Source organism: Tupaia chinensis, unplaced genomic scaffold (genome assembly GCF_000334495.1).
Source record: "Tupaia chinensis unplaced genomic scaffold, TupChi_1.0 Scaffold000527_1, whole genome shotgun sequence".
NCBI lineage: Eukaryota > Metazoa > Chordata > Mammalia > Scandentia > Tupaiidae > Tupaia > Tupaia belangeri.
The window spans coordinates 4322210-4332683 of NW_006160040.1; the positions used below are offsets into that span (position 1 = coordinate 4322210).

A 10474-nucleotide genomic window follows, 5' to 3' on the forward strand; every position below is an offset into this window, starting at 1 on the left:
ATCCTGGCTAACTGGGTCCTGAGGCTGAGGGGTCAGAACACAATGAGACCTTGTCAAAAATGCCTCTCTCTATCCATCTCCTCTTTCCCACCTTTCTCTCTCATAGAGAAGAAAAAAAAAAAAAAGAAAAATAGCAAATAGTGACCAAGATGTGGAGAAATTAGACCCCTCATAGGTTGCCGAACAGAGTACTGTTGCCTTAGAAAGATTCCTCCCCTCTTCAACAACTAGGACAACATAACTACATGCAAAAGTTTAATGTTACCTACACCACACATAAGAATCAGCTCTCAATGAACCAAACACTTAAACATAAGAGCTAAAACCATGAAACGTGTAGAAAACAGGAAAAAGTCTTGACCTTGGATTTGGTCATGATTTCTTAAATACGACACCAGAAGCAAAAACAACACATGAAAAAGAAGGATAAATTAAACTTTCTCAAAAGTTTATGTGTTTCCAAGGACACTATCAAGAAAATGAAAAGAGGGCCAGTTCCATGCATAGTTCAATGCATTGCTCAAGAGATGCCGGATTCCACATGGCAACCCTGTTTCAAATTCCTAACCCGCTTAGCCCAAAACACACTTGGCACCTATGTGAATACCCAAGATCCAAGGGGCTGGAAGATTGGAGAAGGGGGAAGACCAGACCCTGTGAAGGGTGCCTCTCTCTCTGTCTCTGTCTCTCTCTCTCTCTCCATTTTTCCATCTCTCCATCTCTTTATATGTGTGTGCACAAATAAAGAAATAAAACTAAAACAGAAAGTTGAAGGATAAATTACCGAAAGGGAAAAAATGTTTACAAATCATACATATGGAAAGGATTTAATATCCAGAGTATATAAATCACTCTTATGACTCTGCAACAGAAAGACATTAAAATGACCAAAAGATTTGAATTGACATTTCTCCAGAGAGAAATGCACATAGATACTAGTCTCATTAGCCTTTAGGAAAATGCAAACTATTGTGTCATCAGAAAAGTTACGATGCATTTTTGCAAAGAAAAACACGGCCCTGGCTGTGTACGCCTATAATCCTGGCTAACTGGGTCCTGAGGCTGAGGGGTCAGAACACAATGAGACCTTGTCAAAAATGCCTCTCTCTATCCATCTCCTCTTTCCCACCTTTCTCTCTCATAGAGAAGAATAAAAAAAAAAAGAAAAATAGCAAATAGTGACCAAGATGTGGAGAAATTAGAACCCTCATAGGTTGCCGATGGGAATTTAAAGTTGTACAGCCACTATGGAAAACAGTTCAATAGTTTCTCAAAACACTGAATATATTACCATGGGACCCAGGAATTCCAACCCTAGGTAGAATTAAAATCTCTGCACACAAAAACTTGCATGTGAATAGCAGCACTAGTCACAATTGCGAAAAACAGAACTCAAATGTTCATCAACTGACAAATGAAAAGCACAAAATGTGGTATATCCATAGAATGGAATATTATTCAACCTGAAAAAAGAAATGAAGTAATGATGTTCTATAGCCTGGATAAGCCTTGAAAACATTTGTTAATAATTGTTAATAAAAGACACCAGACAGAGAAGGTCTTATATACAAAGTACCTGATCATGAAATATTTGTGTGATTTCATTTGTATGAAATAGGCAGAATAGCTTAATCATATAGACAAAAGCTGATTAATGATTACCAGGGGCTTGAGGAAGGGAGAAATTTGACTTGACAGCTGAATGAACAGAGGTAAGGGTTATGTGGCATTATGTATGTACTAAACACCACTGAACTGTGTAGTTTTAAATGGCTAATTTTATGCTATGTGAATTCCACTTTAATAAAAAAATTAAGTTTTAGAAAGTTTTTAAAAAGTTCTCCCCCAAGGGGCTGGCAGGTGGCATGGTGGTTAAAGGCACTGGATTCCCATATGGCTTACCACGGTTTGAGTCCTGGACCTGGTGGTTTGCTTTCTCGCTTTCTCTTTCTCTCTCTCTCTCTGGTCAAGTTTAAAAAGTATAATAATAATGATAACAAACGGAATTAAATAAATACATAAATAAATAGTTCTTTTTAAAAAATGTTCTCCCCCAACACAAAGCCCATCTGTCTCCCAAGGCCTGAACACCAGCCTCAAGGCATCTTCTGTCTGGCACCACCGCCCAGGCTGCCCTGCCCTCAGTGGGCTGCCCCACTCCCTGGCTCCCTCCACTGCCTTCTGGGACTCACCATTGATTTCCCACCCTGGTGTTTCTGGCTATGCCTCTTCAAGGACCACAGCCCCAGAAATGGAGGCCATTGAGCTCCCATGATTTCTTCCCTACCAAGTCGTTCAGAGCAGAGGACACCAGACCCTGGGGGTTGGGGTGGGGGTGTCTGTCTCCCACCTGGTTCTCGCTGGACCTGGCTGGCTTTACCTCTAGAAGGCTAGTGACGCCTGCAGGTGCCCATTTGCAGGAGAGAGATTATGGCTGCAGTTGAGAGCAGACAGAAAGGACAGAGTTTGTCGATGCTGGGAAGAAAAATGGAGACAAAATGAGAGGGATGGAGGAGGGTCTGTCCCTCAGCCAGGCCAGTGAGGGGTGCAGGTGCAAAGCTAAAGGCACACTATTTGTGAATGGCTTTATGTGAGACATATGGGCTGCAGAGCGGCCTCAGGGCCCAGAGACAAGGTGCACATGGAATCAGGGTGTACAGGTGGAGGACGGCAGCGCCGCATTGGCCTGAAGGAAAGGCACCTGCAGCTGGGGTGGACAGGGGCCCTGAGGTGAGGCAAGGCGGGGTCCTGGCATGGTGGGGCTGGGGAACAGCCTTGTTCCTGGGCACAGCCATAGGCACTCCCAGAAACAACCGGTGGGAGACTGAGGCGAGAGGTCCGAGGGGGCTCAGGGGAGTGGCTGTTGGTGGAACTACATCCCGGCAAAAGGGCCATAGAACTCTGACCCTGAATAGCTTATTCTCGATTTCTCGTTCGTTTGTCCATCCACTCGCCCAGTGTGTATGGTACTCCTCTGTGCTGCAGTGCCATTCTCGTACTGAGGATACCCAAAGTGACCAAGAAGGCAAGCTCTGTGTTCTCAGGGTGCTCACTGTTTGTTCAGCTTAGCATTTCTATTCTCTCCATCATGGGGTTCTCCACTCTGTGACCCAAATGAACAAGAAGTGTAATACACAGTGGAAAAATTATGACAAAACAAAGGATGGTTGGGGGCAGCTTTGAAAGCACTCACAGTGGTATTCACCCCTCTGCGAAGCACCTCCTGCACCGAGAGCTTGTGGAGTGGTAACTGATGCTAATCACTTCAGATAAGCTTCCCTGGCTTCTGGTCATGACCAGGGTGGCTCTTCCTTCAGGGAGACCTGCAGGGGCTTTGTCTGAGGCTGTTCTAGGAGACCAGCTGGGACAAGATGCAAGCACATCCCTTCCTGAGAACATAAGCCACTTAGCGCAAAGTCCGGCAGAGCTTTTATGTGGTGCTGAGCTGCAGTGGGAAAGGATACATCACGTAGAAGGCAAGTGGTTAGCCAGAGGCTCTGCTGCTTCATGAGAGGGTGGGGGAGGGGTGGCAAGGCCTGGGGCAGCGGCAGTTAATGGACAGAGGGTTCTAGTGGACCCAGGGGACTCCACTCCCAGTAGAAAATGAGCTGCTCTGAACACTGCTCTCCGTACCAATCATTCCTTCTCCGAGTTTGTGCTTTTAAAATCAAATGGTTTTGGGCCAGTAGATGGTGTGGTGGTTAAGGCACTGGACTCCCACATGGGTGACTGTGGTTCTAGTCCTGGACCCGGCTGCTTGAAAATCACACTGGATGTGTGTGTATACATGCCCAAAATCCCAAGAGGAGAATGGAGGAGAAGAGATTGCAAAGTGGCCATACCCCCAGGGTATGATTTCTCACTTTCTCTCTCTTTGTCTCTCTCCTAAGAGCACACGTGACCAATGGCAAAAACCAAAACAACAACAAAAATCAAATCGTTTCCAAATTGAACATTTTCTGTTTAATCCATTCTGTAATAAGAGCCCGGATGAACAGGCTTTATTTTAGGAATCTTGGACTCCCACATGGGTGACTGTGGTTCTAGTCCTGGACCCGGCTGCTTGAAAATCACACTGGATGTGTGTGTATACATGCCCAAAATCCCAAGAGGAGAATGGAGGAGAAGAGATTGCAAAGTGGCCATACCCCCAGGGTATGATTTCTCACTTTCTCTCTCTTTGTCTCTCTCCTAAGAGCACACGTGACCAATGGCAAAAACCAAAACAACAACAAAAATCAAATCGTTTCCAAATTGAACATTTTCTGTTTAATCCATTCTGTAATAAGAGCCCGGATGAACAGGCTTTATTTTAGGAATCTCTGGTGTGAACTTAGAAAGAACCCAGAAAGAAAAATTGCGTTGAATGACTTTTAATGCTGAAATTCACTTTTCTTGACCAGTTAAGGTCAGTCTATTGGTTTCCAAGTTTTAGAGAAAACTTATTTTAGCCACACTGTACATGGGAGAATTATGCTACATATTTCTGAAATGTTATTTCCTCTGGGTTTGCATTGCAACTTTTCACCTATGAGACTTGCAGAGATGAAACGGGAAGTGAAAAAATGAAGTGATTTATTTTAAACTTTTTATTTCATGATTACTTTAGATTCACATAGAGATGTAAGAAAGAAAATGAAGAGACCCTGAGAGGTCCTGTGTACCATTTACCCAGCTCCCCTGATGGCAACATTTTGCAGAACTAAGCGCAGTCTCACAGCGTGGATACTGCTCGATACAGTCTGCCCCATGTTCAGATTTTCCCTGTCTCACATGTGTTGTGTGTGTGCACATGTGTGCCCATGCCTTTACTTCTCTAAATGGGAAGTTTTGAGCTCTGATGAAGAGAAGTACTTTACAAGTACATATGATTATCAAGAGATTTTTAAGTTTTTGTGGCTATTATTTCTGTATTCTTGGTAGATATTATTGTATTTCCTTTTTTTGTTAGAATACCTATTGTCTAAATAACATAATGAATTGTATGACTGGGCCTGGAGGTGGCATAGTGGTTAAGGGGCTGGACTCCCACATGGCCAATTGCAGTTCAAGTCCTGGACCTGATGACTTGAGACTCATGCCGGGTACATGTGCGTGTATGCCCAAAATCCTGAGAGGAGAATGAAGGAGAAGGGATTGTGGCATGACCATCTACCTTGCGGGATTATTTCTCACTTTCTCTCTCTCTGTCTCTCTGGTGAGCACACATACCCTATAAACAAACAAGCAAACAAACAAAAACCTCTCTTAACAACAACAACAAAAAGGAATTGTATGATCATTTTTTAAGATTTAATTTTATTTATTATTACTATTTGCTATAGAGCATGTACACTCACCAGAGAAAGACAGAGGAAGAGAGAGAAAGTGAGAAGGCAAATCATCAGGTCTGGGACTCAAACCATGATCAGCCATGTGGGAGTCCAGTGCCTTAACCATCACACCACCTGCTGGCCCCTGTATAACTATTTTTATGTTAATGAACATGGGCAGTCAACATATTTAGTTCTTACAGACTTTGCTATTAGAAGCCTGGATCCATTTAGCTGGATCTGGGACCTGCTAAGTTTCCTTCTGTCCGAATATTTAAACCTGAAGCTAAACTCTACATTTTCTTGAGTCGTCACAGCCAAATTAAACCTTTCTGCTCTCTAATCAAATTTTTCTTCTCAACACATTGCCAAGATAATATATTCCTGGTGTAGTAACTAAGTAGAACATGAGAGTATTGTTTTAAAAAAACAAAAAACTGAAGCCCAAGGAGAGACAGGGTAAGTGTCCTGGGCGACCTCCTTTAAACCCACGTCTCTAAATGGCTTCCTTCTTCTCTTTCTTTTCAAGTTTATTCATTTCTTTTTCAAGAGAGAGACAGACAGACAGACAGAGAGAGAGCACCTCCACTAGGGTCTTGATGCCATGATCCACCCCAGCCTCAGCCAGCCCATATCACGGGAGCAGGTGTGCCCAGTGTTCTCAGGGACCTTCCTCCGTGAATTAGCCTTGCAGGGCATGTGTTTTGCTGCTGTGCCACCATGTGGCCCCACTTAAGGGTTTCTTCTAAGGACAGATCACTGTCATCATCACCCAAGGGAACCAGGATGCGTGTCTCTTCTGGGGCCTTAAGCCCTGGGGGTTGCAGCCCTCTGTGTGGCTGAAAGCAGTGTACAGGGTGGCACTGCAGGTCATTCTATTTGCAGGTGTTATTAGAGTGAGGTCTTGAGGTTCAAACTACCAAGGTCAGGCTTTCTCTCCTTTTGTCTCTTCTCTGTTGATACCTCCCTGGCCTCCAACTGCCCTGACTTTCTCTAGGACAGTGACATCCCAGGCCACACCTTGGACGTCGTTATCTAGCTCTCACACCTGAGCTGCTTCAGAAACCTCTAAGCTTCAGCCCCTTCTCTGACTACAACTTCCTCCCATGGAATTCCAGAGCTCAGCTGTATCTTGAGAGGTTATTTACTTCAACTTTCACATCTTACAGATTTAAGAGCTGCAGCTATTAAGTATCGTGCCCACAGGCTCTCAGCTAAGGGGGACCAGGAGCAGCACATGAATGAAGGTCTCTTGATTTCTGGTCTAGACTCTTCCCACCAGGCACACTGTTCATTGTCCTTCCTCAAACCACCGCTACTGCTCTGTACCCTAGCATGACCTCTGTCCTCCAGCCTCTCACAGACCATCACTTCCTCTACCTCCCCACCCAGCCTAGGCCTGCAGCTTATGCCTTCAGACTGTATCCCCTGGCCATCCCCAGGCCTGTCATTCCACACGTGCTATTTCTGCTCCTCCTCTTGGGCCATGGGGCACTGCTACAGAAAGCTGGAAAAGGCAGATACTGACTGGATCCGAACTTGATCAGGATAAAGAGGAGGCAGGAGGGGATGGGCAGATATGAGGGGTCTTCAAAAAACTCACAGAAAATCTGTATCCTAAAAAAATACATGGATTTCAATATTTTTTTTGCACCAAAACAAACTCATTTAATTCCATTCTCTATTAACATGTTGAAGAATTCTCCTACATTTGAGCTTTTTCTTATCTCTTTGGACTCCTCTAAGGTTGGTTCCTCTTTGCGATCTTTCCAGATGGGTGCCCAGTGCTGAGTAAACATCCTTGCTGAGTGTCCTGGGGCAGAGACCATCCAAAACCAAGGCACAGAGGTGGGGCATACAGAAAGTGCCCAGGGAGCAGCAGCAGTCTGGTCTGGCTGAGTGAATGATGGGTGCAGGAACATGGACCCTGACACCGTAGAGCTGGGCTTGAATCCTAGAACCACCACTTTTACCACCTATGTGATCTGGGTAAATGAAAAAAGTAAGCCACAACTTATATACATGTAAAATGAGAATAATAGTAGTACTTCAGGGTCAGAGGGGTTAGAGATTTAAAGTAAGCAAAACTCTTAGCATAGGGCCTATTACATATAATCCCCAAATAAATCCTAGTTGTCATAATCAGATAGAAGTACAGGCAGGGTGTCATACAGACAATGGAGGAACTGTGATGTAATTCGGTGACCAGTGGCTGATGCTGAAAGCCCTACAGAAAAGGGGTGGGTCAGATGTAGAAGATAAAACATCTGACCTAGAGAAAACCACCAAAAAGATAGAGAAAATAACAGCACCAACAACAACAACAACAACAAACCACAAGGATAACATACAAGAAATACTAGATTCCACTAGACACCCTAACATCTGAATAATTGGTATCCCAGAAGATGAAGAAACTAATAAGGGCATGGAAAATCCATTCCATGAAATCTTGGAAGAAAATTTCCCAAGTCTAGAGAGGCATTCAAACATCCAGACCCAAGAAATACAAAGGACCCCAAATAGAATCAACCCAAGAAGATCTTCCCCAAGGCATATCATAGCCAGACTGGCAAAGGCCACAGATAAAGATAAGATACTAAAACTGGCAAGAGAGAAATGACAAGTGACTTACAAAGGTCACCCTATCAGGCTAACACTGGATTTCTCAATGGAAACAATGCAAGCAAGAAAAGAATGGGAAGATGTATTGAAAGTGTTAAGAGAGAAACAATTTCAACCAAGATTATTATATCCTGCAAGATTATCCTTCATATTGGAAAAATAGATTAAAATCTTCTCAGACAAACAAAACCTGAAAGAATTTGCTGACACCAGGCCATCTCGTCAGGAAACACTGAAGAAAGTACTGTTCCAGGAAAACTAAAGAAGTAACAGCCAGAAACAAAGGAATTGAAGGCAACTAAGACAATGGCCAACTTAAACGTTGGGACAGGTCCAGTAACATCAATAATAACAGTGAATGTTAATGGATTAAATTCTCCAATCAAGAGACACAGACTGGCTAAATGGATAAAAAACAAACAAACAAACAAACAAAAAACAGAAACTCTGTATCTGTTGCCTACAGGAAACCCACTTCATGGATAAAGACATACATAGACTGAAAGTGAAGGGCTGGAAAAAGTTTTCCCTGCAAATGGGAACCAAAAAAGAGCCTGAGTCATGATACTAATTTCTGACAAAATAGGCTTTGAAACAAAAACTATTTGAAGAGACAAAGAAGGACACTATATTGTAGTAAAAGGGTCAATCAATCAAAAAGATATAACGCTTATTAATATCTATGCACCTAACACAAGAGCACCCAAATATGTGAAGGAAAGACTGTTAGGTCTAAAAGGGGAAATAAACTGCAACACACTAATTGTTGGAGACCTCAACAGTGCATTATCCCCTCTGGACAGATCATCTAGACAAAAAAATAGGTAAAGAGATAAAGGATCTAAATGATACCATAAATCAAAGGGACTTAACAGACATCTATAGAACTTTCCATCCAAAAACCACAAAATACACTTTTTTCTCACTCCCACATGGAACCTTCTCAAAGATTGACCACATCGTAAGGCACAAAGCAAGCCTCTACAGATTCAAAAGCATAGAAACTATATCCAGCATCTTCTCTGACCATGATGGAATTAAACTTGAGTTTACTTGCAAGAGAAATCCTCAAAAATACTCAAATACATGGAAATTAAATAACCTACTCCTGAATGACTCCACAACTACTGAAGAAATTAAGCCTGAAATCAAGACATTCATGGAAACCAGTGACAACAAGGACACGAGTTTCCATAATCTTTGGGACACTGCTAAAACAGTCATAAGAGAGAAGTTCATAGAAATTAGTGCACATAAGAGGAAGATGGAAAGAAGGCAAATGGATCACCTAACATCATGCCTCAGAGAATTGGAAAAGCAACAGCAAAAAAGATCCAAACACTCCAGGAGAAAGGAAATAATAAAGATATGAGCAGAAATAAATGAAATAGAAAATAAATGAACTATACAGAAAATAAATGAAAGTAAAAGCTGGTTCTTTGAAAAGATAAACAAAATTAATATACCACTAGCAAGACTTATTAAGAAGAGAGAAAGGAACCAGGTGAATCATATCTGCAATGAAGCAGGCAAAATAACAACAGACATAGCAGAAATACAAAACATTATTAGAGGATACTATGAACATCTATATGCCAAAAAACAAGACAATCTGGATGAGATGGACAAATTCCTGGGCACATGTAATCTACCAAGATTGAGCCACGAGGATACAGAAAGTCTGAATAGGAACATAACAAGCAAGGAGGTTGAATCAGTAATAAATAACCTCCCAACAAAGAAAAGCCCTGGCCCTGATGACTTGACCTTTGAATTCTACAAAACTTTCAAAGAAGAGTTAACCCCCATTCTGCTCAAGTTATTTCTAAAGATCCAAAAGGGTGAATCTCTCCCTAATTCATTCTATGAAGCCTCTATCACCCTTATCCTCAAAACAGATAAGGACAGGACAAGGAAGGAAAACTACAGACTAATATCCCTGATGACTATAGAGCAAAAATTCTCAACAAGATACTAGCAAATCATATCCAACAACTTATAAAAAAGATTATACCTCATGATCAGGTAGGCTTTATTCCAGGAATGCAAGGTTGGTTCAACATACGCAAGACCATAAATGTAATATACCATATTAACAGGAAGAAAGATAAAAACCATATGGTCATATCAATTGATGCAGAAAAAGCATTTGATAAGATACAACATCCCTTCATGATCAAGACTCTCAGCAAAATTGGCATAAAAGGGTCATTTCTCAACACAATAAAAACTATCAAAGAAAAACCCACAGCAAACATCACCCTCAATGGAGAAAAGCTGAACACTTTTCCACTAAAAACAGGTACAAGACAAGGATGCCCACTTTTTCCACTCCTTTTCAATATAGTACAGGAAGTCCTCGCCAATGTAATCAGAAAAGAGGAAAAAATAAGACATTAAAATAAAAAAAAAAGAGGTGAAACTCTCTCTGTTTGCAGATGGCATGATTGTATACCTAGAAGACCCAACGGTTTCCATGAAAAAATTTCTGGAAATAATACATGAATACAGTAAAGTTGCAGGATACAAAATTAATA

General features: G+C 42.0%; 1 long non-coding RNA gene across 1 annotated transcript in view; it reads right to left on the reverse strand.

Annotated features, from left to right (window-relative positions):
* Positions 1–6970: 6970 nt before the first annotated feature.
* LOC102480892 (uncharacterized) overlaps positions 6971–10474 on the reverse strand; it is a 13088-nt gene continuing 9584 nt past the window's right edge. Inside the window, exon 3 of the long non-coding RNA XR_335757.2 lies at positions 6971–7297. This is a non-coding gene — a long non-coding RNA (uncharacterized LOC102480892). The remainder of the gene's footprint in view (positions 7298–10474) is intronic.